Source organism: Aegilops tauschii, chromosome 4 (assembly GCF_002575655.3).
Source record: "Aegilops tauschii subsp. strangulata cultivar AL8/78 chromosome 4, Aet v6.0, whole genome shotgun sequence".
NCBI classification, from domain to species: Eukaryota; Viridiplantae; Streptophyta; class Magnoliopsida; order Poales; family Poaceae; genus Aegilops; species Aegilops tauschii.
Genome location: NC_053038.3, coordinates 230,704,690 through 230,731,025, shown reverse-complemented (window position 1 = coordinate 230,731,025; position 26,336 = coordinate 230,704,690).

Sequence of the window (26,336 nt, the reverse complement as noted above, 5' to 3'; positions counted from 1 at the left end):
GTTAGATGCAGATCTGATGGTCAGAAATGACGGATGGCAGACACACCATCATCACCAACTGAGTCTTTTATATTAGTAGAGATAAAAAACAGAGTTGGTGATGATGGTGTGCCTGCCATCCTGCAATATAGGCCGTCTGATTTATATCTGACGGATAGGAAGGAAACTATGGCAATTTTGCAAAAAGATACCCACACCCCTCTCCACATTTGCAAATAAGGCATTCCCTCGTTCATCCTTTTCTCTCACAAGATAAACTACTCATATAAATGCATCTTGATGTTCCGTGCAACGCATGGGCATCTTGCTAGTCTCTCACAAGATAAACTACTCATAAAAATGCATCTTGATGTTCCGTGCAACGCACGGGCATCTAGCTAGGTTCTTTTAAAATAGTTACTGCGATATTTGGGTTGAAGTGATATATTTTATGTCTGCCTCGAATGATTTCAGATTCACTAGTAGTAACAAAGAAAAGGTTGTCTTGTTAATTAACAAAAAACAGGCTGAAAACTATCACATGAGGCCGGTAAAAACAAGGCACATTGGGTTCAGCGTCATCGTCACTACAGCTGTGCGCGCGCGAGAAGTCTACATATCGAGGGGGCTACGGAGAAAAAGACGTATCGAGTGTGTCTGAGCGAGGCACATAGACACAATGTTTGAGAGAGAAACCAATTGATAGATTAAGATCAGATCGAGTTGGCACCCTTCTGCTGTCATTGTTGGGGTTGGGGGGGGGGTGGGTAGGGGGAGGGAGAGAAAGATGTATCGAGAGTGTGCGCGGTAGGCACAGAGGCACAACTAGCGAGTGTGTGTGTGTTTGAAAGAAGAGTAGATAGATTACTATCAAGATCGAGGTGACACCCTATTCCTTCGGTGTCGGGTAGTGTGTGTGTGCGTGTGCTTGAGAGAGAAGCCAGTCGATAGATTAGTATCAAGATCAAGGTGTCACCCTACTCCTTCGGCGTCAGGAAGTGTGTGTGTGTGGGTGGGTGGGGGGGGGCAGTGACACTTAAATATCTCTACTCTTATAAAAAACAGAGTTGGTGATGATGGTGTTCCTGCCATCCTGCAATATAGGCCATCCAATTTATATCTGACGGATAGGAAGGAAACTATGGCAATTTTGCAAAAAGATACCCACACCCCTCTCCACATTTGCAAATAAGGCATTCCCTCGTTCACCCTTTTCCCCCACAAGATAAACTACTCATACAAATGCATCTTGATGTTCCGTGCAACGCATGGGCATCTTGCTAGTAGGAAGGAGTTTGTCTGACACATATCTATATTAAGGGGTAGGTAGATAGGATGTGTGCGAGGCATAGTTAAAGCATCACGGAGATAAACAAACGGTGTGCATGCGAGTGCCGGAAAAAATGAAGCGATAAGCAATGTCTATGTGTGTGTGTGAGAGAGAGAGAGAGCAAAATCACAAAACAAAAGGTGCTCTGCTGGAATCCCATTGTATGTATTCATATGGTTCCGGAACTCGAGTTAACCTTAGGCATATGTGTGAGAGACATAATTATCCTTTGAGACATTAGTGGCTGTGGGTGGGCGGAATTAAAGGGGTGGGCGTGTTCGAGAGAGAGAGCATGTGTGTTTCTGTGTGAGAGACTTGTAGGCCAGGGTGGAAAGACGAATTCTAACCTTGACAGAGGGAGAGAAATACACGAAGTGCGCATGTGTGATTCCGATGCCCACGGGGAAATGAGATATGTATGCGTGTGAGAGAGATTGCACAGTTCATTCACGTATCACTATCTAGTGATCATGGACGTGCATCGCTTTAACATAAATCAATATCTACTTCGTATCATTGCCAAAGGTACGATATCGATTCAACACTACAAAGATTGGACACTCACATATCACATTTTTTCTATCTAAATAAACCTTTTCAATTGTGCATGCCAAAGTTACAGTGATGTTTCTTCAAACAACCAATGTAGCTATCATGTACATGCACCATTGTTACTCTTGCATTCAAATTCGTTAGTCTTGGATGATTTAATGTTCTATTATGAAGTAATATATGTAATATTCATATATGAATTCAACGGGTATGCTATTTATGAAATGGAGGCTATGTACTCATGTGTGGTAACACTTTTAAGTAGCGGACTACAATATCCATTTCTTTTGTGGGACTCCAATATCCATTTCTTTTTGTGCACCTCTACACTAACACATCAATGCATTATGTTTAAAGTAAATAACCAATGGCACTAAATTATCTATTTACACGAGAAATACATAGGTTGAGCGTTTGATTCTTTTTTTTTGTGAACGCACGTCTACACCCGTACGATTGGCCGCGCCCGTGTGAACGTCCAAGTTATCGGCGCATCATTCCGAGTTATTGTCTTTTTTTTTCTGGGGTGGACATCACACCAGTTATTAACTGGACGCGTGCACCATGTACACAGTCTCGCATGACCTTCCCGCTAGCACGGTCCAAAATTAGTTGAAATTGGATACGAACGATCCCGCGGGCGGCAAAATCTCCGGCCTCCTTCTAAAATTTCCGCCACCTAGTCTTTAGCATGCCAAATTCCCCTTTTTTCCTTGGTGCACGGAGAACAACAGTAACAATACCGCCCTCATCTACATAATAGGTCGGGGCTGCTTTGGTAACTTCCGGTTCCCCCCACCACACGGCACCCCCATTTCCTCTCCCCCTCCCGCAAAAAAGACAAACTCCACAGCACCAGAGCATCTTACATCACGCCGTCTGTACTTCATCGGCCTTTCTACCCCTCCCCTCTTGAAACCCTAGACTGCTCATCCACCGGCGTATTAGAGCCCATTCACTACCAGCGGCATCCACCTCGTCGGATCTGCTTCTGCGGCCGCATCTACCCCTCCCACCTCCACTAGAAACAAGTAGACCACGCATCCACCACTGTACCACAGCCCATTCAGTGCCGGCCTTGTCCACGGCGCCGGATCTGCTTCGCCGGTACTCTCGTCAACCGCAGCGCATCTGCAGCGGCTCATTCGTACTCCCCACCGGAGACGCTTCGTTCACCCCCCGGAGCTGCCCCACCGACGCCCCCGTCGACGGCCTCTGATCCGCTTCGCCAGCACCTTCCTCAACCCTACCGGAGCCGCTTCGCCGACACCATCGTCAACCCTACCGGAGTAGCTTCGCCTATACCATTCTCAACCCTACTGGGGCCGCTTTGCCAACTCACAAGTCCACGGCCACAGATTCGCTTCGTCGCACCCTCATCCAACCTACTGGAGCAACTTCTGACGCCCCGTCCACGGCCACAGATCCGCATCCTCGACACCATCCTTAACCCAACCACCGGAGCAGCTTCACCAATGCCCTCGTCCACGGCCATAGATCCGCTTCGCCCACACCGTAGTCCACCCTACCGGAGCCGCTCCACAAACACCCTACTCGATGGTTCTAGATCTCCTTACCGGACCCCGACAGCCAGCACAGCGTCATCACCCTTGATGTTTCTAACCTGATTCCCACCTTCTGGCAAGATGCCAAGCACCCGCCACGGCCTAGATACTTCACCTTTAAACGCGTCCAGCATCACCTTCCCGATGTACTTCAAATATACTAACATGTCGCTGTTACCTGTTATGCAGCTGGCAAAAACTACAAGGACGATGTTTCTTCTGGATCTAACAGCTTGGCCAACCAAGATCCTGGAATGAGGCATTGCTATGATCTTGTAAGTGCATATCTGTCTCTTGTATTGTTGTGTGCCTGCCAGTGTGCTTTGCTAGGATTTTTGACCAGTAATCCCTTTGTGCAGACAATGATTTCTACTATAGGCTCCTAAATTAGATATGTAGATGACATACTTGATACTACCTCGTACCTCCGTTCCTAAATATAAGTCTTTCTAGAGATTCCACTATAGGCTATATACGGAGCAAAATGAGTGAAACTACACTCGAAAATGCATCTATATACATCTGTATGTGGTCCATACTGGAATCTCTACAAAGACATATATTTAGGAATAGAGGTAGTACATTACACAAAATCCTAGGTGGCATGTAGGAATTCCAGTGCACTACATTAGGCTCCCCTAGAGTGCCTGCTAGTCCAGCACACAGAGTCATGGGTAGTTTATGCTATGCGCACAATCGTTAATTGGTGGTTTAAATATGCGCAAGGGATATGCAATGTATTATCATGTAGAGATGTCTGAAATTAGCCGTGTCAACTTGCAGATAGGGTTACACAATGAAAAAGTACAAGATGTATGTGGCAATTTCATGGAACATCGCAAAAAAAGGAGAGGCAGCGGTGAGCCTATACAGTGTGCTATGGTAGGTCACTCCTCCATTGCAATCATCGTGACATGTTATTTGTATGTTAGTTCTATTGGCCAAGCTTCTTAGGGACAGTTATTATGAGTTATCCTAAGAAAATAAGCACATGTGAATATAAGCTCCAGGTAATAAGCCAACCAGTTCTTTTCATTGCCTTCCTTTTCAGCTTATCTTTGGTATGATCAGTGAAAAGTCTAGATTGCATTATATTTTGTCATTTTTCTGCACATACGAAAATTAATTTGACTTGCAAACATCACAAATTGAACCCACTGTAGTAATTAAAATGATAGGAAAACAGACCATCACTATTTGTTCAAAATGCAAATACAAAGATACCATCTACTTGGCACAATCTACTTTGGTCAATGTCTTCCATAGAGATCTCATTGCCTAATTTAAATGAAGAACGCATGACCCACATTTAAATGAAGAACAATTATTTATTGAAATTCGATGGTCCAAGTGGCTGGTTATTATCATATAGCAGCACCACCTGAAAGCATCATATAACAGCAGCAGCAGCTCATAGCAACTCATCATACAGCAGCAGCAGTGTGCAATTCATCATATACCAGCAGCACCTCATAGCAATTCGTCATATAGCAGCAGCAGGAGCAACTCATAGCAATTCATCATATAGCAACAGCAGAAGCAGCTCATAGCAATTCATCATACACTCGTGTGCGTCGGTCCTAAACAAACGGTTTTTTACCCCTTTCCGCGACGGCATTTGGAATCGTCGCCAAGTGAGTGTCGATGATAGGGGAGTCCTTCCCACACGACCCAGAAACCGTTGGGGATATGCCCTCCTGGCACACACGCTCGGCAAAATGAGGTCGTGTGCGACCGGCGAGCACTCAAATACAGAAATACATACAATAGTGCTAGAAAAAAATACAATTATACAGGCAAAATCATTTCTGGTCGTAAGTACATCCCACACAGTCAGTCACCACTAAACTTTTCCATTCATATATACATCCCACACAGTAACTACAAGGAAAACTGTCGGATCACGGGTTCCGGCGAAACCCTCAAGGTTCGAACACTTGGGTGTGCGCGAAGATTTCCTCCCTACCGATCCACGCCCTAGCTCGCTAAGATCTCGTGGACGAACTCGACGAACTCACAACACAAAGACACAAGATTTATACTGGTTCGGGCCACCATTGTGGTGTAATACCATCCTCAAGTGTGGTGGTGGTGGATTGCCTCTTGGGCTGATGATGAGCAGTACAAGGGGAAGAACAACCTCCTGAGGTTGAGGTGTTCTTGTGCTCTGCGAGCTTGTGGATGTGAGGATGGGAGGTGGAATTGATCGATCCCCTTCCCAGTGGTGGCTAGTTCTACTTATATAGGCCCTGGTCCTCTCCCCAAATATTGAGCGGGAAGGGAGCCAACAACGGCCAATTTGAAAGGGGACAACTAGTACAGCTTATCCTGACAAAAGCGGTCTTTGCCTGCGAAAGGCTCTGGTGGTGACGCTGTCTTGGGCTCCACGGTGACCTCCGTCTTGCCGTCCTTCGGGTCCTGGTCTCGTTGCACTGATATGGAAACCTTTGCTTGACGCCTCGGTACTCCGCGCGTGCGCTTGCCTCCTTAGCACCAAAGAGGAAACATGGACGCTACGCGCGCTGGCGCCCGCCTGGAGCCTGCCTGGTGTCGATCGTCATGGCTCACATCATGAGAACCTCGCGAGGTTTGCCTTGCCTTGATTTCTTCGCTCCTTGTGAGGCAGCCTGGTGAGGCCGCTCCTGAGGAGGTCTTGCGTCGTCCGCCTCGCGAGGCTTGGCCCCTTGCGAGGGTCTTGAATGCCTTGTCGATGAAGATGGGCCGTACAGGCCTGCTAGCATAGCCACACCGTGGGCTGCAGGCGGGCAAGTATGGGGACCCCCATTCCCAGAACACCGACAGTAGCCCCCGGGCCCAAGGCGCGCTCGGGCTTGGCTTTGAGGCGAAGCCAAAGGTCAAGCATGGAGCACCGCGGGCCCCAAAAGCCTGCGGCCTCGGTTAACGCGTGGTGGTTGATTGGACGTGGGCGTCTCCGCTTCCCCACGCTGCCTCGGCAACTGCATGACTTGACAAAAGGCTGGCGCGGACAACGCTTGCCTTCACTGTTCCCTTTTGCCTTGCCTCAGATCCCCTTTCTCGCTCCTCGCTGTCGAAGCCTCCAGATCTGCTCCAATCTTGCTCCGCATCTGCGACCAATGGCGCCTCGCAAGGTCAAGCCCTCCTCGGCACCAACTTGGTGCGCACCTGCTCTCGATGCGTCCAACGTCTCGGAGAAGAGGCTCGCCTCCACGTGCTTGCTGACGGCGGGGGAGAGCAACGAGGGGGGAAAGACGAGCTTCGGCTTGCCTTCGACGCGCCGGAGCCTGAGGGAAGCACCTTCTTCCCTTTCTTCACGAGTAGCATCGCCGCCGGGTTGGTTCCCCCCTTTTCTGATTTCTTTTTCGAGGTCCTCGACCACTTCGGGCTGCAGGCGCTGCATCTCCATCCCAACTATATCCTCCTCTTGTCCATCTTCGCCTACTATTGCGAGGCCTATCTGGGCGTGATGCCGTCCGTGGCTCTTCTGCGCCACTTCTTCTTTCTTCGCGTCAGTGACGGACACGTCTCCGGGTGTGCCAATTTCATCGCATCCGGCAAGGCCAACTCGATCTCGAACACCGGGAAGAGGGCCGACCACATTCGGGCGAAATGCGTCATGATGGACGCAAAGTGCATCCACCCACGCTTGGCATTGCCGATGGAGGCACCCCAGTCTAACAAGGGGTGGCCTCGTGCAGACCTCACTGACGAGCGGGCGGTATCGGTGTTGGCGCAGATGCAGACTGACCTGAAGCCGGGCAACGCGAAGGCGGCAAAGGTCACAGGGGCCATGCTCCTGAGGGAATTCCTGATGCTGCGCATCGCCCCGTTCCAGGCGCGTGCGCGCCCCTTGTGGAGGCTTGGAGATGAAGAAGATAAGATCCGCCTGAGGCCGGTGGCCCTGCCAGACGATGAGCTGACTGCTGTCCTGCGCCTCCTGGTTGGGGACAACCAGGAGTACCCGCCGAGCGCCTTCACTCCTTTGTTCCATCGCAAGGAATGGGAGCCAACCGTGGTCTCCAAGCCGACCTTCGATGCGCGCGGGCTGGTGCCGCCCACGCCCTCTGGAGGTCCTGTGGCGCCGAAGCTGGTGGAGCTGTCTTCCGACGAGTCCCGCGGGAGGGAGGAAGTGGAGGTGGACTCAGAGGCAACCCCCAAGGGAATGGGGGAGACCTCTCCCTTGAGCAAGGCCGAGATCCTCTGCGCCCTGCCAGACGACGCCGAGATCAACGCCCGCCAGGGGGAGGGGTAGCTGCCTCTCATCCCGACACGGGGCAGGTCGTCGCTGGTCTCCTGGGATGCTGCCTCCGCCTTGACACCACCCGGAGCCGCCTCCAGTCCTCCTGCTGCGCCGTCTTCTGTTCCTGGAGCCCGTGCGCCTACTCCTCAGGCTCCGACGCTTTCAGGTTTCAGGCTCCCCAAGCGGAAAGTGGACTACATCGCGGTGGATCAGTAAGTGTTTCGAGCTTCGTCTTGCTTCTGCTCATACTTGCTATTTCCTGACGTTCGCCCTTGGTTGACCAGGCCGGTGCCTTCGGCGAAGAAACGGAAGGGGGACACAGCGGCCGCGCCCCCCTCGGCGGAGAAAGGAGGTGGAAGCACTCGCACCTCCCCAGCCCGGTCGCCCTCGCGAGGCCAAGAGAGACACCATCGGGAGGGGTCAGCCCCCATGGCCCCGCTGGCTCCGGAAGTACCGGCACCTGGCTCGGCTGATGAGGTCCCAAAGGCTTTGGAGCCCTTGATCTCCCATGCCCAGGTAATGACGTCGCCCCCTCCTTCTGCCGCGCTCCTGGCCCCAGGTTCTTCCGCTTCCTTTATCGTCTTGGAGCGCGCCCTTTCGGAGATGGCCCAGCTGTGGGAAGATCTCCAGAGCGCGGACCCGCGTCTGGTGGCCGGGCGCCTGGAGCTGGCCTCCGGCTGGCTTCATTTTGATGCGGCGGTCCGGGCGACGCTGAACCAGGCTGCGACGGCCTCTGAGGAGGAGAAGTAGGCCACCGCAAAAGCTGCGGCTGATCGTCAGGAGGCACTGGAGGACGCCAAGGCCGCTCGTGCCCGCTGCCGGGTGCTGGAGGACGAGTTGAAGAGTCTGCGTGACCAGCACGCCGAAGAAACCCGTGGCCGCCAGGCGAAGGAGGAGGAGATGAAGGCTCGAGAGGATGACATCAGGAGCCGCGATGCCGAGCTGGTGGAGCTGGCGAAGGCACAGGCCACGGAGCGCAGCCGGCTGGAGGCGCTGGAGCAGAAGATGAAGGCGAGGGAGGCCTATCTCGACGCCAAGGCGAAGGTCCTGGCTGAAGACCGTGCGGCCTTCGCGCTCCTTGAGAAGAGGTCCAGCGTGGTGCTGAAGTCGCTGTACGAGAAGGGCTTGGAGAAGCCGCTGACCGCGGACGAGGATGGCCCTGCTCAGCTGCTTCCCCACTTGGTGAAGGCGCTTGAGGAGGTCGTGAAGGGCATCGGTCCCATGGCTGAGGCAGAAGCTCGCGTCCTTTCTTCAGCTGCACTGACGCGTGTCTTCAGTCATCTGTACCTTCGCGACCCCAATGCTCGGCTCGACGAGCTGCTGGAGCCTGTAGCTGATGAGCACTGCGCGGCCGCCGCCGCAGCCATGAAAGGTCAGGTGGAGGCCCTGCTGAAGAAATTCCGCGGCTTCGTTATCGCGCCCTCGACCGGCGACGCCACCGCTCCTGCAGCTGGCGGTGCAGGTGAAGACGATTCTACCAAGGGGGGAGCACCTTCTGCAGGCGATGGTGGTGTCCAGGGCTGACCTGCGGCTGCTTTCCTGTTTCATTCCTGCAATACGTGTCGGGCCTCGTGGAGGCATTAAAACTTTCATCTGATATTGTGAGGATAATATGACTTGTAATATTTGCTTCGAGATTTTGCGATTTTCTTCCTATTTGCTTTGTGTTCTGTGTCGGCAGAGCCCGGCCCCGCGCATACCTCAACAGTCGTTGGGCCGACCGGAGACCAGGACGGACCAAGGAGTGAGGGGCTACGTGACCAGTTAGGCTCCTGAGTCGCGATGCTCAGGAGTCCCCCTTGACGCGCAAACAGCTTATAGGGAGAGTACGCAAGGATAGGTTAATGTTCTACGTCGGTAGAGCCCGGCCTCGGGTATACCCCAACCACCGTTGGGCCGACCGGAGACCAGGACAGACCAAGGAGTGAGGGGCTACGTGACCAGTTAGGCTCCTGAGTTGCGATGCTCAGGAGTCCCCCTTGACGTGCAAACAATCTCTATACCTCTGCCCTCACCGAGGCTCGGCTCGGGAGGGGCGTGCGATGACCAGGTCTGGGAGACCTGGTTAGGTGGCGTGCGCTTGCGCGTGACCTGAGCGCAGCCCCCAGATCCGGGAGACCTGGTTGGGTGGTGAATGCTTGGGCGTGACCCGAGCGCAGGCCCCGTGCCCAGCCCCCTCGCGCGGCTCTCCCGAGGGGGGGGCGTTGCGGTGAGACCGGAGGCTGAGCTCTGGGGCTCCCTGAGGTTGATACGATCGTGAAGCCGCCCTCAGTTGTTTATCACCAGCGCGGAGCATAGTGCTTCCGCTTGTGCACGGGCATAGCCGCTCCTCGGTAGTGTCGACGGCCAGCGCGGAGCATGGTTCTTCCACTTGTGCGTGGGAGGGGGCTCCCTTTGAGGAGAGCCCCCGGGGCGTGTACAGCCCCACCCTGACACGTGGCTTGCACGACAGGGCTAGACGAGGTGTATCTGGGCACTCGTGAGCCAGCGCGGGACTCACGAGGCCCTACCTCAAGGCGGGTTGCGCCTGGTCTTGGTTCTTGTTCGCTGTGCTGGCCCTGCGAGGTGGTTAGACAACCTGCACCGAACGAATCTCCTGAGGTTATCGCATGTGAAAGCCAAGCACCAACGGCCCCAGGAGGTGACGTAAACAGGGCCAGCCCGCCAGACAGAGCTCAGCCGTTGGATTTATCGACATTCCAGGGACGAGCCCGAGCACAGACGCCGTGCTCAACTTACTCACGCGAAGGGTCCTGAAGAAAGACGGCCGGCGCGCGGTCCCCATGATGGGTGACGATCGAGCAAGTAGTAATCATGGGTAGGTTAAACATGAAAGCAGCAGGCTTAAGTAAAAGCAGGGAAGATACATGCCACTGGGTCAGGCCCGAGCGGCTTGGGGATGATGCAGCCCGAGGGGCGCTCCCAATAAGGTAAGCTAAAGACATAAAAGGGATACATGCCGCAGGGACGGACCCACGCGGCCTGGGAATGATGCAGCCCGAGGGGCGCTCCCAGCTAAATGAACTTGGAAAATGTCACCTGGTTCTGTTGGCGAAGGGGAGTTGGGGCAGCTGAAGGTACGCGGCGAAGGGGCTGCTCCTCACGAGCCACCTGGGCCCTGAGCCTCGGGAGGCTCTGGGGCTCAGGTAGTTCCCTGAGGACCGTCTCCATCTCTGTCTGGACGGCGTGGTGCCTGGCCTCCTAAGCCGCCAGGTCACGCCGCAGGTTGCGCTGATAGGTTGACGACATGCTTGGCAGGCCGAAAGGCATGCGAACGTAGCTGTGTGGTGGACCCTCGCAATGGCCCACGCGCGAAGACCAGAAAGGCTCCTGAGATGCGGCCCTGTTGAGCCCTGGGACGTCGATGCAGACACGCAACCCGACATCCTCACCTGGATGGGGAGCTGCGCCTCGTGAGCAGCGGTTGCCACGCATGGCCCTTGCGTCTTGCAGTTCCTGAGTAGTCTTGGTGATGAATTCCTGAGCGGTGGACGCTCCTCGCCCTGTGTCCTCCTGAGGGAAACATGCCGTGAAGCACGCCTCCAAGTTGTGCCCAAGCGCCTCCCTTGTGATGTTGGCAAGGTCCGAGGCCCTCCAGAAGAAAGCCCCCGAGCCCTGCCCGAGGAGGGCGCTGGGCGCGCCTTCCTATGTGATGGAGGGAGGCGCCCCTGGAACGGGCGCTGATCCTGACGAGGTTCCAGCTGCGACGCCACCCTCCTGAGGTCCTGCACGGCGCAGCTGCTTCTTCTTCTTGGGGATGGCCTCAGGAGGGCCCTCGCCCTTGCTGTCGGGGTCGTCGATTGCTGCAGCTTGGAAGGCACGCTCAAGGGAGCACACCGCGTCTCTTTCTTCGCACGGGACGGTGATGATTCCGCCGCTTACCGACATCTTGAGGACGTTGTAGCCGTGATGGGTCACCGCCATGAACTTGGCCAGGGCTGGATACCCGAGGATGGCATTGTACGACAGACGGATGTGCGCGACGTCGAAGTCGATGAGCTCGGTGCGGTAGTTCTTGCGTTCTCCGAAGGTGACAGGGAGGCGGACCTGCCCTATCGGTGTGGTGAAACCATTGGTCACTCCTGAGAAAGGCTTGGTAGGCTGAAGCTGGTCATATGGCACTTGGAGGTTATCGAACGTGTCGACAGACAGGACGTTGAGCCCTGCGCCACCGTCGATGAGGGTCTTCGTAACTTGCACGTTGCTGATGACTGGTGAACAAAGCATCGGGAGGGCGCCAGCGGTCGCTGCGCACTTGAGCTGATCTGCCGAGTTGAAGGTGATGGTGCACTGGGACCACCTGAGCGGGCGCGTGGCCTCAAGCTTGGGGAGGACTGCATTTACTTCACGAGCAAACTGTTTGAAGATACGCTGCGAGGCTGGGGCATGGGCTCCTCCCAAGATGCAGGCGATAGCGCGCGGCTCCTGGAAGCCCCCAGCCCCCTCGTCTTGATGGTGGTCGTCATTCCTTCTTGGTGGTGGCGGTAGCGGGGGAAGACCGGCGTTGCCCTGAGGGCGATCCTCACGAGGCTGGTCTCTGCAGGCGCCCTCGCGAGGATGATCCTGCCAGTGGTCCTCACGAGGCCGGTCGCGCCACTCCTGGCGCGGGCCACGGTCGTCCCAGCGCCCGCCACCACGTCCTCCTCCTCGGCCGTAGCCCCGGTCGCAGCGCTCGGGGCGTCGACTAAAGCGTCCTTCACGAATGGCTCTGAGCTCTTGACAGTCGCTGGTGTTGTGGATATTCAGGTTGTGAAAGGCGCAGAACGGTCGGCTTCTCTTGGATGACTCGGGCTGGTCTCTGCCTCGCTTGGTGTCCGGCTCCGCCGCGAGCACGGCTGCTCCCTTGCGCTTCACGTCCTTGGCCTTGGCTTTCTTCTCCTCCGGGTCTGTAGCCGGGAGCTCGAGGAGGGAGAGGCGTCCTTCGTCAGCTCTTGCGCACTTGGTCGCCAGGTTGAATAGCTCCTGAGATGTGCACAGCTCCTCGTGGATAGCGAGCTCTTCCTTCATCTTGACGTCGCGGACGCCATCAGAGAACGCAGAGATGATGGCCTCGTCTGTCACCTTGGGGATCTTGAGACGAATGTTGTTGAAGCGCCGGATGAACTTCTGGAGGGTCTCTCCTGGTTGTTGCTTGACGTGGCGTAGGTCGCTCACGGCCGTCGGGCGGTCGCGAGTGCCCTGGAAGTTGGCGACAAAGCGGTCGTGCATCTCTTCCCAGGAGGAGATCGAGCCTGGAGGCAGGTTCAGGAGCCACGAACGGGCGCCGTCTTTGAGTGCCATAGGGAACCAGTTCGCCATGACTTTCTCGTCACCGTTGGCCGCCTCGATGCTCAGCTCGTAGAGCTGCAGGAACTCTACGGGGTCGGGGGTGTCGTCGTAGCGAGGAGGCAGATCTGGCTTGAACTTGCCCGGCCAGGCAACGCTACGCAGCTCGGGGGTGAAGGCGCGGCAGCCGGCCATGGTCGCCGGGGCCCGTCTTGGAGGTGGAGCTTGGCCTTGACGCCCACGTGCGGCTACGGGAAGCGGCGCGGGGTCCTGCCGCGGCGGTGCGAGGAGTGGCGGAGCGTTCTCTTGTGGCGGAGGGACTTCTTGACAGCTTCCTTCTTCGCGCGCGGGCGCGGGATGCGGCGGGTCCCGTCGTGGGGCCACGCGCCTTGGCGCCAGGGCACTGTCTTGGGGCAGAGGTGGTGGAGGGTGAGGCGGAGAGAGGGACGGTGCCGGGGAGCCCCCTGCGGCGCGGACGAGCTCGATGATGCGGTCGAGCCAGTCCTCGTAGAGGTCGTCGACCGGGCGGTAGCGCAGGAGCTCGTGCGCCATGAGGAGCGCAGCCCGCGCGTCCATGGGAGCACGACGTGCATGGGAGGAAGAATCGGCCGGGGTCAGCGATGGAGTGGCGGTGCGGCCGTCCCGCCGCACCGAGGGGTGCAGCAAGGATGCTTGCTGCTCGTTCCCCGCCGGGCCGGTGGCGGCGTTGGCGGCAGGAGACGGGGAACGACGAGGTGGCCCACCGACGGGAGCCATCTGAGCGACGCGGGTGGCTAGGGCAGCCCGGCGCTCAGCACGAGCACGGCGAGCGTCCGCCATGGAGGCGACGGAGCAACTGGGCGTGAGACGACGGAAAGGAAGCTCCGGCGCACCCCTACCTGGCGCGCCAAATGTCGGATCACGTTCTGGCGAAACCCTCAAGGTTTGAACACTGGGGTGCGCGCGAAGATTTCCTCCCTACCGATCCATGCCCTAGCTCGCTAAGATCTCGTGGACGAACTCGACGAACTCACAACACAAAGACACAAGATTTATACTGGTACGGGCCACCGTTGTGGTGTAATACCCGATTCCAGTGTGGTGGTGGTGGATTGCCTCTTGGGCTGATGATGAACAGTACAAGGGGAAGAACAGCCTCCTGAGGTTGAGGTGTTCTTGTGCTCTGCGAGCTTGTGGATGTGAGGATGGGAGGTGGAATCGATTGATCCCCTTCCCAGTGGTGGTTAGTTCTACTTATATAGGCCCTGGTCCTCTCCCCAAATATTGAGCGGAAAGGGAGCCAACAACAGCCAATTTGAATGGGGACAACTAGTACAGCTTATCCTGACAAAAGCGGTCTTCGCCTGCGAAAGGCTCTGGTGGTGACGCTGTCTTGGGCTCCACGGTGACCTCCGTCTTGCCGTCCTTCGGGTCCTGGTCTCGTTGCACTGATATGGAAACCTTTGCTTGACGCCTCGGTACTCCGCGCCTGCACTTGCCTCCTTAGCACCAAAGAGGAAACAAGGACGCTGCGCGCGCTGGCGCCCGCCTGGCGCCTGCCTGGCGTCGATCGTCATGGCTCACGTCATGAGAGCCTCGCGAGGTTTGTCTTGCCTTGATTTGTCCACTCCTCGCGAGGCAGCCTGGTGAGGCCGCTCCTGAGGAGGTCTTGCGTCGTCCGCCTCGCGAGGCTTGGCCCCTCGCGAGGTTCTTGAATGCCTTGTCGATGAAGATGGGCCGTACAGGCCTGGTAGCATAGCCACGCCGTGGGCCGCAGGCAGGCAAGTATGGGGACCCCCGTTCCCAGAATGCCAACAAAAACGTTTGCGCAAGGTGGCGTAATGCAAACAGTTTTGAAGAGAATGTCGTGTGTGATTGCTCATTTATCCAACACAGTTTATTCCTAGAAACTGTGTGCGTTGCCTTAGGTCATCGCCCATGGTGTTTTCTCATTAACCGTTTGCAATAGGAAGCAAGCTAATTGGCCAATTAGCGGGCTAATTGCCCTATTATTAATAATCCATTTACTAATCTAATTGACATTCATATTAAGCACATAATATATTCCATTTCCATATTAAGGAAGCACGATTTCATAATTGAAATACATCAGAGTACAACATGATATAGCTTCAGCACTCAGCTACCACATTACACAACTGCACCAGTAGCAAGTTTCACATGCAATATCTAGAACCTTTCAAAATTAGCATCATAGACGGTACATAGAGAGATGCATCTCATCTGGAAAACTGCTGAAGCGGAAGACGAATACTGAGCCTTCATTCACGTTGAAGGTCTTTGCAACTTTAGGCCAGTGCTTGTGGATGATTGACCGTCCATCCTTCGAATTCTTCAGGAACACTTCAATATTGAACCGTGGGTGTTGTATGAAAACTTTCCTCGCCTCCTGACCACAGATGTGGTTTGAGAGGTAATCATCAGTGAAGCCTGAAAACAAGGATGTGCATAAATATCTTCTCTATATTGGAAATGGGGCAAAAGAATACAAAAAGGCAAGGTATAATAGTTAGTACCATCTTGTAAACCTTAGTGCTTCCCATTGTTTCCTTGCAACACATATAAGGTAGTTAGTCATCAGGTTAAGTAAGGGTTCGCATGCTGTCAGTGAAATATGTTGATGATAAATAAGCACATTGCAGATTCATCGGATTAATTCAAGCCACATGGAAAACCCATTTATCCAAACCAAGCATGATTAAGAAGTAGGAAATACAGCACTTGTATATGTTTCTCATGTATTAAGTGCAGCCAAATTCGATTTATTCCTCACATGGTATACAATAACAAAATGCATCCACAACAATTGAACATCGCATTGCAGATTGAACCAAGCAGTTAACTAAACACCACAACAAATGAACCAAACATTAACTGAGCACCACATTGCACAATATAACATACTCCTAATAGAAGATCAGATAGTTAACCAAACCAAGCATGCTTAACAACTTGGAAATATTGCACCCTGAAGAATTGAACATCACATTTGCAGAATTGAACCAAGCAGTTAATTGAACACCACATTGCACGACATATAGAACATATGCACTATAGTAGAAGATTGCATGGTGAAAGTAGATAGCACAATTCACTAGAATTTTTTAAGGAAAGGCAGTAGCTAGCAAACTGAACATGGGTCCTTATAGTGAGCTAATCAGACAAGCTACTCCTCATTGTCGGAGATATCGATGATGATTGGCTCCTTGGACATGGAAGAGGGAGAGGCCTCCGCATCGTGGGTGCCCTCATTGTAGTGGCGAGTTGCTTGAGCCGCTCCAGGCACCAACCTGCTGGCTCTCGAGATGAGGTAAGCACGTGCACGCTGAGAATACACCTCGTAGTCTTCGTCGAAGGCACCGACGGTGGCCTCGAGAAAACACCATCAACTGTCATTTAAAGCAGCCAACCGCGTCGCGTCGTCGGCGCGTGATGCGTCAACGGTGGCCTCGACGATGAGGTGCTCCTCCAAGATCTGTTGGTCAGCACGAATGGCAGCCATCGCGACCTCATCCGGGCGTGCGGCTGCGATTTGCTTCTCCGCTGCCAAATGCTCCTTGAGGTCCTGGCTATACTGCGTGCACCATGGATTAGGCCGACACTTATTTGGTGGAGGGGTCGGTGATTTGGGTGGAAGGTGTCGCGCTCGCGTGGGCGGTCGGGGCATGTGGGATGTGGAAGGAGGACGAGGATGGGGGTCGGGTGTGGATTACCTGCCTGGATAGGCGAGGCCGAGCAGCGTGAAGGAGGGTCGCCGGCGAGGAGGCGGCGGCGCTGCAAGCAAGGAGTGAAGGTTTCAACTTGGAAAGGAAGGCGGAAAGGGGGGAATGTGGCTTTTGGTAAGGGGGAGGGTGCGGGGAGGTAGATATTTCCGCGGAAGCCAAAAATTTGGAATCGTTTCAGACAAAAAACTAGCGCACAAAGTGTCATCAGACAAGGTCCCTTATTCAGACACGGTCAAAGGATATTTGGTGCTGCATCTCACACGGTTGGTTATAATAAACTTTGTGGGATGTACTTGATTTTTCATCTTGATTTGAATTACATAATGGGGTCACAGCGGCCATGGACGGTGTTTGAATTGCTAGACCTTTTATCTGCAGTGATCATAAAAGAATTCGAATTATTCAGGGTTCGTTTGGACATTTTTATGCAATAAATGAGTTTTCAATGCATTTATGTGCATAACTCAAATTTGAACTACATGCACATGCTCTAGTGCATATAAATTGGTTGAAAAATCATATCTGTGTCCTTGGGTGCATGCTTAGGTCCCATGCAAGAAATGGGAATGAATTTCAAACACCAGGGCACCGTTGATTGCCGGCAAAACATTGAGATGCCTGGTTTTTAAATTCTAGTAAATCCAAAACTCGTCTAAAATTCATGAAACTTGGCATGCTATCATGGAGCGGCATCAACATGCCGTGGTACAAATTTTGTCCCATTTGGGGCAGGTTTGCGTATATGCTACTCACAAACCGGACCTTCTCACAACAAGCATGATGGTTTTCGGTAGGGAACGTCCCACCTTTGGGGACGAAACGATATCCAGTGCCTCTTATTGCTTTCATGTTTTTTACTCGTGTCAACATAGAACAACAGGAGTGTTGTGTGAATTTTTGTGATTTTTCAGGGTTTGTTTGGACATTATTGCATTAACTAAGTTTTCAATGCATTTATGTGCATAATCCAAATTTGAACTACATGCGCATGCTCCAGTGCATATAAATTGGTTGAAATATCATATCTGTATCCTTGGGTGCATGCTTAGGTCCCATGCAAGAAATGGGAACGAATTTCATACACCAAGGCACCGTTGATTGCCGGCAAAACATTGAGATGCCTAGTTTTTAAATTCTAATAAATCCAAAACTCGTCTGAAATTCATGAAACTTGGAATGCTATCATGGAGTGGCATCAACATGCCATGGTACAAATTTTGTCCCATTTGGGGCAGGTTTGGGTATATGCTTCTCACAAACCGGAGCTTCTCACAACAAGCATGATAGTTTTCGGTAGGGAAATTCCCACCTTTGGGGACGAAACGATATCCATTGCCTCTTATTGCTTTCAAGTTTTTTCTCGTGTCAACAAAGAACAACAGGAGTGTTGTGTGATTTTTTGTGATTTTTCAGGGTTTGTCTGGACATTTTTATGCATTAACTGAGTTTTCAATGCATTTATGTGCATAATTCAAATTTGAAATAAATGCGCATGCTCCAGTGCATATAAATTGGTTGAAAAATCATATCTGTATCGTTGGGTGCATGCTTAGGTCCCATGCAAGAAATGGGAAGGAATTTCAAACACCAGGGCACCGTTGATTGCCGGCAAAACATGGAGATGCCTGGTTTTTAAAATCTAGTAAATCCAAAACTCGTCTAAAATTTATGAAACTTGGTATGCTATCATGGAGCAGCATCAACATGCCGTGGTACAAATTTTGTCCCATCTGGGGTAGGTTTGCATATATGCTTCTCACAAACCAGAGCATCTCACAACAAGCATGATGGTTTTCGATAGGGAACGTCCCACCTTTGGGGATGAAACGATATCCATTGCCTCTTATTGCTTTCAAGTTTTTTTCTTGTGTCAACATAGAACAAGAGGAGTGCTGTGTGAATTTTTGTGATTTTTCGGGGTTCGTTTGGTCATTTTTATGCATTAACTGAGTTTTCAATGCATTTATGTGCATAATTCAAATTTGAACTACATGCGCATGCTCCAGTGCATATAAATTGTTGAAAAATCAAATCTGTGTCCTTGGGTGCATGCTTAGGTCCAAGGCAAGAAATGGGAATGAATTTCAAACACCAGGGCATCATTGATTGTCGGCAAAACATTGAGATGCCTGGTTTTTAAATTCTAGTAAATCCAAAACTCGTCTGAAATTCATGAAACTTGGCATGCTATCATGGAGCGGCATCAACATTCCGTGGTACAAATGTTGTCCCATTTGGGGCAGGTTTGGGTATATGCTTCTCACAAACCGGAGCTTCTCACAACAAGCATGATGGTTTTCGGTAGGGAACGTCTCACCTTTGGGGATGAAACGATATCCATTGCCTCTTATTGCTTTCAAGTTTTTTTCTCGTGTCAACAAAGAACAACAGGAGTGTTGTGTGAATTTTTGTGAATTTTCAAGGTTCGTTTGGACACTTTTATGCATTAACTGAGTTTTCAATGCATTTATGTGCATAATTCAAATTTGAACTACATGCGCATGCTCCAGTGCATATAAATTGGTTGAAAAATCATATCTGTGTCCTTGGGTGCATGCTCATGTCCCATGCAAGAAATGGGAATGAATTTTGCACACCAGGGCACCGTTGATTGCCGGCAAAACATGGTGATGCCTGGTTTTTAAATTCTAGTAAATCCAAAACTCGTCTAAAATTCATGAAACTTGGCATGCTATCATGGAGCGGCATCAACATACCGTGGTACAAATTTTGTCCCATTTGGGGCAGGTTTGCGTATATGCTTCTCACAAACCGGAGCTTCTCACAACAAGCATGATGGTTTTCAGTAGGGAACATCCCACCTTTAGGGACGAAACGATATCCATTGCCTCTTATTGCTTTCATGTTTTTTACTCGTGTCAACATAGAACAACAGGGGTGTTGTGTGAATTTTTGTGAATTTTCAGGGTTTGTTCGGATATTTTTATGCATTAACTGAGTTTTAAATGAATTTATGTGCATAATTCAAATTTGAACTCCATGCGCAAGCTCCAGTGCATATAAATTGGTTGAAATATCATATCTGTGACCTTGGGTGCAAGCTTAGGTCCCATGCAAGAAATGGGAACAAATTTCATACACCAGGGCACCGTTGATTGCTGGCAAAACATTGAGGTGCCTGGTTTTTAAATTCTAGTAAATCCAAAACTCGTCTGAAATTCATGAAACTTGGAATGCTATCATGGAGTGGCATCAACATGCCGTGGTACAAATTTTGTCCCATTTGGGGCAGGTTTGGGTCTATGCTTCTCACAAACCGGAGCTTCTCACAACAAGTATGATGGTTTTCGGTAGGGAAATTCCCACCTTTAGGGACGAAACGATATCCATTGCCTCTTATTGCTTTCAAGTTTTTTTCTCGTGTCAATAAAGAACAACAGGAGTGTTGTGTGAATTTTTGTGAATTTTCAGGGTTCGTTTGGACATTTTTATGCATTAACTGAGTTTTCAATGCATTTATGTGCATAATTCAAATTTGAACTACATGCGCGTGCTCCAGTGCATATAAATTGGTTGAAAAATCATATCTGTGTCCTTGGGTGCTTGCTTAGGTCCAAGGCAAGAAATGGGAATGAATTTTAAACACCAGGGCATCATTGATTGTCGACAAATCATTGAGATGCCTGGTTTTTAAATTCTAGTAAATCCAGAACTCGTCTAAAATTCATGAAACATGGTATGCTATCATGGAGCGGCATCAACATGCGGTGGTACAAATTTTGTCTCATTTGGGGCAAGTTTGCGTATATGCTTCTCACAAACCGGAGCTTCTCACAACAAGCATGATGGTTTTCGGTAGGGAACGTCCCACCTTTGGGGACGAAATGATATCCATTGCCTCTTATTGCTTTCATGTTTTTTACTCATGTCAACATAGAACAACAGGGGTATTGTGTGAATTTTTGTGATTTTTCAGGGTTTGTTCAGATATTTTTATGCATTAACTGAGTTTTCAATGCATTTATGTGCATAATTCAAATTTGAACTACATGCGCATGCTGTAGTGCATATAAATTGGTTGAAATATCATATCTCTGTCCTTGGGTGCATGCTTAGGTCCCATGCAAGAAATGGGAAGGAATTTCAAACACCAGGGCACCGTTGATTGCCGGCAAAACATGGAGATGCCTGGTTTTTAAAATCTAGTAAATCCAAAACTCGTCTAAAATTCATGAAACTTGGTATGCTATCATGGAGCGGCATCAACATGCCGTGGTACAAATTTTGTCCCATTTGGGGTAGGTTTGCGTATATGCTTCTCACAAACCGGAGCTTCTCACAACAAGCATGATGGTTTTCGGTAGGGAACGTCCCACCTTTGGGGATGAAACGATATCCATTGCCTCTTATTGCTTTCATGTTTTTTCTTGTGTCAACATAGAACAAGAGGAGTGCTGTGTGAATTTTTGTGATTTTTCGGGGTTCGTTTGGTCATTTTTATGCATTAACTGAGTTTTCAATGCATTTATGTGCATAATTGAAATTTGAACTACATACGCATGCTCCAGTGCATATAAATTGGTTGAAAAATCAAATCTGTGTCCTTGGGTGCATGCTTAGGTCCAAGGCAAGAAATGGGAATGAATTTCAAACACTAGGGCATCATTGATTGTCGACAAAACATTGAGATGCCTGGTTTTTAAATTCTAGTAAATCCAAAACTCGTCTGAAATTCATGAAACTTGGCATGCTATCATGGAGTGGCATCAACATGCCGTGGTACAAATTGTTGGGGAACGTAGCAGAAATTAAAAATTTTCTACGGATCACCAAGATCAATCTATGGAGTTTACTAGCAACGAGAGGAAAGGAGTGCATCTACATACCCTTGTAGATCGCGAGCGGAAGCGTTCAAGAGAACAGGGTTGATGGAGTCGTACTCGTCGTGTTCCAAATCACCGATGATCCTAGCGCCGAACGGACGGCACCTCCGTGTTCAACACACGTACAGAGCAGCGACGTCTCCTCCTTCTTGATCCAGCAAGGGGGGAGGAGAGGTTGATGGAGATCCAGCAGCACGACGGCGTGGTGGTGGAAGTAGCGGGATCCCGGCAGGGCTTCGGCAAGCGCAAGCGGGGAGGAAGAGGTGTCACGGGAGGGAGAGGGAGGCGCTAGGGCTTAGGTATTGCTGCCCTCCCTTCCCCCCACTATATATAGGGCCAAGGGAGAGGGGGGGCGCAGCCTTGGCCCTTCCTCCAAGGAAGGGTGCGGCCAGGGAGGAGTCCTTCCCCCCCAAGGCACCTCGGAGGTGCCTTCCCCCTTTAGGACTCTCCCTTTTCCTTATCTCTTGGTGCGTGGGCCTCTTGGGGCTGGTGCCCTTGGCCCATATAGGCCAAGGCGCACCCCCTACAGCCCATGTGGCCCCCCGGGGCTGGTGGACCCCCTTGGTGGACCCCCGGACCCCTTTCGGCACTCCCGGTACAATACCGATAAAGTGCGAAACTTTTCCGGCGACCAAAATAAGACTTCCCATATATAAATCTTTACCTCTGGACCATTCCGGAACTCCTCGTGATGTCCGGGATCTCAGCCGGGACTCCGAACAACTTTCGGGTTACCGCATACTAATATCTCTATAACCCTAGCGTCACCGAATCTTAAGTGTGTAGACCCTACGGGTTCGGGAGACACGCAGACATGACCGAGACGACTCTCCGGTCAATAACCAACAGCGGGATCTGGATACCGATGTTGGCTCCCACATGCTCCTCGATGATCTCATCGGATGAACCACGATGTTGAGGATTCAATCAATCCCGTATACAATTCCCTTTGTCTATCGGTATGGTACTTGCCCGAGATTCGATCGTCGGTATCCCGATACCTTGTTCAATCTCGTTACCGGCAAGTCTCTTTACTCGTTCCATAACTCACATCATCCCGTGATCAACTCCTTGGTCACATTGTGCACATTATGATGATGTCCTACCGAGTGGGCCCAGAGATACCTCTCCGTTTACGCGGAGTGACAAATCCCAGTCTTGGTTCGTGCCAACCCAACAGACACTTTCGGAGATACCTGTAGTGCACCTTTATAGCCACCCAGTTACGTTGTGACGTTTGGTACACCCAAAGCATTCCTACGGTATCCGGGAGTTGCACAATCTCATGGTCTAAGGAAATGATACTTGACATTAGAAAAGCTCTGAGCAAACGAACTACACGATCTTGTGCTAGGCTTAGGATTGGGTCTTGTCCATCACATCATTCTCCTAATGATGTGATCCCGTTATCAACGACATCCAATGTCCATGGTCAGGAAACCGTAACCATCTATTGATCAACGAGCTAGTCAACTAGAGGCTTACTAGGGACATGGTGTTGTCTATGTATCCACACATGTATCTGAGTTTCCTATCAATACAATTCTAGCATGGATAATAAACGATTATCATCAACAAGGAAATATAATAATAACCTATTTATTATTGCCTCTAGGGCATATTTCCAACACAAATGTTGTCCAATTTGGGGCAGGTTTGGGTATATGCTTCTCACAAACCGGAGCTTCTCACAACAAGCACGATGGTTTTCGGTAGGGAACATCTCACCTTTGGGGATGAAACAATATCCATTGCCTCTTATTGCTTTCAAGTTTTTTTTCTCGTGTCAACAAAGAACAACAGGAGTGTTGTGTGAATTTTTTGAATTTTCAGGGTTCGTTTGGACACTTTTATGCATTCACTGAATTTTCAATGCATTTATGTGAATAATTCAAATTTGAACTACATGCGCATGCACCAGTGCATATAAATTGGTTGAAAAATCATATCTGTGTCCTTGGGTGCATGCTCAGGTCCCGTGCAAGAAATGGGAATGAATTTCAAACACCAGGGCACCGTTGATTGCCGGCAAAACATTGAGATGCCTGGTTTTTAAATTCTAGTAAATCCAAAACTCGTCTAAAATTCATGAAACTTGGCATGCTATCATGGAGTGGCATCAGCATGCCGTGGTACAAATTTTGTCCCATTTGGGGCAGGTTTGCGTATATGCTTCTCACAAACCGGAGCTTCTCACAACAAGCATGATGGTTTTTGGTAGGGAACGTCCCACCTTTGGGGACGAAACGATATCCATTGCCTCTTATTGCTTTCATGTTTTTTACTCGTGTCAACATAGAACAATAGGAGTGTTGTTTGAATTTTTGTGATTTTTCAGGGTTCGTTTGGACATTTTTATGCATTAACTGAGTTTTCAATGCATTTATGTGCATAATTCAAATTTGAACTACATGCGCATGCTCCAGTGCATATAAATTGGTTGAAATATCATATCTGTGTGCTTGGGTGCATGCTTAGGTCCCATGCAAGAAATGGGAACGAATTTCAAACACCAGGGCACCGTTGATTGCCGGCAAAACATTGAGATGCCTGGTTTTTAAATTCTAGTAAATCCAAAACTCGTCTGAAATTCTTGAAACTTGGAATGCTATCATGGAGTGGCATCAACATGCTGTGGTACAAATTTTGTACCGTTTGGGGCAGGTTTGGGTATATGCTTCTCACAAACCGGAGCTTCTCACAACAAGCATGATGGTTTTCGGTAGGGAAATTCCCACCTTTGGGGACGAAACGATATCCATTGCCTCTTATTGCTTTCAAGATTTTTTCTCGTGTCAACAAAGAACAACAGGAGTGTTGTGTGAATTTTTGTGTTTTTTCAGGGTTCGTTTGGACATTTTTATGCATTAACTGAGTTTTCAATGCATTTATGTGCATAATTCAAATTTGAACTACATGCGCATGCTCCAATGCATATAAATTGGTTGAAAAATCATATCGGTGTCCTTGGGTGCATGCTTAGGTCCCATGCAAGAAATGGGAAGGAATTTCAAACAGCAGGGCACCGTTGATTGCCGGCAAAACATGGAGATGCCTGGTTTTTAAAATCTGGTAAATCCAAAACTCGTCTAAAATTCATGAAACTTGGTATGCTATCATGGAGTAGCATCAACATGCCGTGGTACAAATTTTGTCCCATTTGGGGTAGGTTTGGGTATATGCTTCTCACAAACTAGAGCTTCTCACAACAAGCATGGTGGTTTTCAGTAGGGAACGTCCCACCTTTGGGGATGAAACGATATCCATTGCCTCTTATTGCTTTCAAGTTTTTTTCTTGTGTCAACATAGAACAAGAGGAGTGCTGTGTGAATTTTTGTGATTTTTCGGGGTTCGTTTGGTCATTTTTATGCATTAACTGAGTTTTCAATGCATTTATGTGCATAATTCAACTTTGAACTACATACGCATGCTCCAATGCATATAAATTGGTTGAAAAATCAAATCTGCGTACTTGGGTGCATTCTTAGGTCCAAGGCAAGAAATGGGAATGAATTTCAAACACTAGGGCATCATTGATTGTCGGCAAAACATTGAGATGCCTGGTTTTTAAATTCTAGTAAATCCAAAACTCGTCTGAAATTCATGAAACTTGGCATGCTATCATGGAGCGGCATCAACATGCCGTGGTACAAATGTTGTCCCATGTGGGGCAGGTTTGGGTATATGCTTCTCACAAACCGGAGCTTCTCACAACAAGCATGATGGTTTTCGGTAGGGAACATCTCACCTTTGGGGATGAAACAATATCCATTGCCTCTTATTGCTTTCAAGTTTTTTTTCTCGTGTCAACAAAGAACAACAGGAGTGTTATGTGAATTTTTGTGAATTTTCAGGGTTCGTTTGGACACTTTTATGCATTAACTGAATTTTCAATGCATTTATGTGAATAATTCAAATTTGAACTACATGCGCATGCACCAGTGCATATAAATTGGTTGAAAAATCATATCTGTGTCCTTGGGTGCATGCTCAGGTCCCGTGCAAGAAATGGGAATGAATTTCAAACACCAGGGCACCGTTGATTGCCGGCAAAACATTGAGTTGCCTGGTTTTTAAATTCTAGTAAATCCAAAACTCGTCTAAAATTCATGAAACTTGGCATGCTATCATGGAGTGGCATCAACATGCCGTGGTACAAATTTTGTCCCATTTGGGGCAGGTTTGCGTATATGCTTCTCACAAACCGGAGCTTCTCACAACAAGCATGATGGTTTTTGGTAGGGAACGTCCCACCTTTAGGGACGAAACGATATCCATTGCCTCTTATTGCTTTCAAGTTTTTTTTCTCGTGTCAACAAAGAACAACAGGAGTGTTGTGTGAATTTTTGTGAATTTTCAGGGTTCGTTTGGACACTTTTATGCATTAACTGAATTTTCAATGAATTTATGTGCATAATTCAAATTTGAACTACATGCGCATGCACCAGTGCATATAAAATTGGTTGAAAAATCATATATGTGTCTTTGGGTGCATGCTCAGGTCCCATGCAAGAAATGGTAATGAATTTCAAACACCAGGGCACCGTTGATTGCCGGCAAAACATTGACATGCCTGGTTTTTAAATTCTAGTAAATCCAAAACTCGTCTAAAATTCATGAAACTTGGCATGCTATCATGGAGCGGCATCAACATGCCGTGGTACAAATTTTGTCCCATTTGGGGCAGGTTTGCGTATATGCTTCTCACAAACCGGAGCTTCTCACAACAAGCATGATGGTTTTCGATAGGGAATGTCCCACCTTTGGGGACGAAACGATATCCATTGCCTCTTATTGCTTTCATGTTTTTTACTCGTGTCAACATAGAACAACAGGACTGTTGTGTGAATTTTTGTG